Source organism: Limulus polyphemus, unplaced genomic scaffold (assembly GCF_000517525.1).
Source record: "Limulus polyphemus unplaced genomic scaffold, Limulus_polyphemus-2.1.2 Scaffold4031, whole genome shotgun sequence".
NCBI classification, from domain to species: Eukaryota; Metazoa; Arthropoda; class Merostomata; order Xiphosura; family Limulidae; genus Limulus; species Limulus polyphemus.
This window is the reverse complement of record NW_013669641.1, coordinates 38,604-41,437: the sequence shown is the minus strand read 5'-3', so window position 1 is coordinate 41,437 and position 2,834 is coordinate 38,604. Positions and strand designations below refer to the sequence as shown.

The following is a 2,834-nucleotide window of genomic DNA, read 5'->3' as shown; positions in this document are numbered from 1 at the left end:
GATTTAGTAAAAGAAATTTGATATTTTGTGTATGAAAGCATTGTAATGATTAATGATAAACTGCCAAATTTCATTAACATTTGCTTACTAATGTAAACGTTATAGCATGAAAAGTATAACAAGCACAAAATGGTTACGAGGTCGGTCCCAGGGACTGAGCCTGTGCCCAAAAAGTTAACTGAATTAGACATAACATCTTCCAATGCATCAACTAATACAAGAACTGAATTCAACATAACCTCCAATATGTGATGCGAACTGGTATTGGGAGAAAAGCCTCACTGGCACTGGAAATAACATATTATAATACATTGTTTTTATTTTCACAAGTTTTTAGAATTAACTGGCATGAGGTGAACTGAACTGGACACAATAACTTCCAATATATTAACTGCATCAGACATACCTTCCAATATGTCATTAAAGACATAATGTAAACTGGATTAGACATAATAAATTCTAATATTCTAACTTGAAAGAGATGAACTGAACCACACACACACTGATGCATGAAAGAAATAATGAAAGCAGAATGATTAAAAAACAATAAATCATACATAAGACTCTGTACTTATAATCTAATGAGGAAATGAGATTTTTTTCAACCTAAAAAAAACAAATTTTCACAATTACTATCCCAATGTAATAAACATAGAGTAATAATGAATTCCCACCAAAACTGTAAACCACTAAATGTTTCAAGAGATGATGGATTACTTTATGCTAAAAACAGAAGACAAGCACTTTGCAATATGAATGTTAGACATAACAAGGAAAGCCTGATTACTAACAGCTGATATTAGGCCCACTATATGTAGACTGGGTAGTCTTGGGATACAACAGTTGTCAAAACAGCGGATATAACAAGTACAAATGGTGAAAATACAAATTTGGTTTTTTTTCATGCTTCTTACATAAACAGATGTTATTTGTATTATCTTTGCCACAATACACTTCCTTTTTACAAATGCTTACTAAAAGTTCCTATCAATGTTGGTACTCCACATCTCTCATTTCAACACTAAAAAAACTGATGAAACTATCTTTACATTACACAACTCCCAAAGTAAAACACATACTTTTACCAAAATTGTACTTATTTATAATAACTTTTTATACAAAATCTTATTTTTATTACCTCACAATCACATTAACTAGTAATACTAATAGTATTGAAGAGTTTATGCATACAAGAATCATGAATATCAACTAACTTTACAAATAATACTAATAGTATAAACCTAAAGTATATGGTTATTTAGTAAACCTTGAAAAAAATATTTATTATGTGCATCCTAGAGTTAACTTCATCATGATATAGGCCAAATAATATTCACAATTATCAAGAGCAAGTTCCAAAATATTAAATTTAAAGGAATGAAATGTTTAAGTCATAATTTATTTCTGATATTCATGTCTTATACACCTAACTTTAACCAAAAATAACATACTTGTTTCCGATTATTAATAAAATTACATTATATAATTAAACCTTGAATTTTCATAATTATATGCCATAATGTCTAGAAGCAGCTTTATCGGGAATATGTTTAGTTTATTATTTTACTTAGGCTTACTGACTGATAAAAGTGATATTACTCGTAGTGTCAGTGTACATGTATTGAAAAGATCAGACAGGCTTAACCTCAGGCGTCAGGCGCACGAGTAGAACTTAAAGTAAAACAAAACAAGGAGACTTACTCTCAGAGACGTTTATGCTCAAAGTTTTAATAATATTATCAATATATCACAGCTACTACTTCTAAGATTAAAAATATGATTTAATATATTAACACGATATTTCAAGAAATATCCTATAATTTTTCTACATTAAATTTCTAAAACTTTATAAATCTATTCATATGCTTACCGCGAAATCCAACTCTCCTTGAAGGTCATGTTTTTCACTATAGCATCATGGGTAATATTATGTCTACTTCTACGTGTACCTTAACTTTTTACTTCAAACAAAATATGTAACTTTAATATTTAATTATTTAATACATTCAATTAACATTTTAATTAATTTCTTAAAAAACAAGTGGAAATCACACCACAACTAAATCATACTCCCGTAAGCATTATATAATATTAGCGCGAATTTTTGTAAAAAGGCTTGGTTGATTATTATGCATATTTTTCTTAAACAATATACCCTAGGGACCTTACGTCGTGCAACAATGAAGACCTCCATAATAACATATCGTGCATGTCTATTCACGAACAGACTTCGATTGCTAGCTTGTATACAAACATTTAATCAATGAGAGTGTAACATATGACCTGAAAAATTTTGCTTGACTACGTGTTATTAGTACTGTGGATTGTCATTAGGCTTAAGCATTTCACCAAAAATATACAGCAATTTTAATAAGACATAAACGTGCGAATGATGTGTAAATATAATTTAACAGAGATAATCTCATCTACATTAATCGAATACATCTGCTGTAATTTACTTATTCAGTAGAAGAAACGCTACCCTCTTACGTTATCACTGGGATAACAGTTCCTTAGCCTGAAAGTAATGTAGTATATTCAGGAACGTTGATACCCTATAGAAAGTTAAAAATGTCTGAAAAACGCAGGTTATAAAAGTGTTATGCAGAAAATAATTTCGGACAACAGTGTATGATTGTTTGTTTATTTTAGAGTAAAGCCACAATGGACCATCCGGGAAATTGAACACCAGATTTCAGCGTTGTAAGCCCGTAGACTGTTTCACCACCTGGTTACATTCGAGCAAAAGCAAAGAAAGTACATTAAATATATATATTGTTGCGTCAGCGAGGTCATGTGACCAGCGTGACGCCACGTTTCTAGAACTATCTTGT

At 30.3% G+C, this 2,834-nt stretch overlaps 1 protein-coding gene across 3 annotated transcripts in view; it reads right to left on the bottom strand.

Moving 5' to 3' along the window:
* The window catches only part of LOC106470482 (zinc finger protein PLAGL2-like), a 33,437-nt gene extending 31,517 nt beyond the window's left edge, over nucleotides 1-1,920 (bottom strand). Inside the window, exon 1 of one of the 3 annotated variants that reach the window (XR_002613044.1) lies at nucleotides 1,871-1,904. The gene's annotated coding sequence lies outside the window, so the exon portion shown is untranslated. Of the gene's footprint in view, nucleotides 1-1,870 lie in introns of all 3 variants that reach the window. The other 2 variants (XR_002613046.1, XM_013931040.2) reach the window with 2 other exon arrangements.
* Nucleotides 1,921-2,834: the final 914 nt, after the last annotated feature.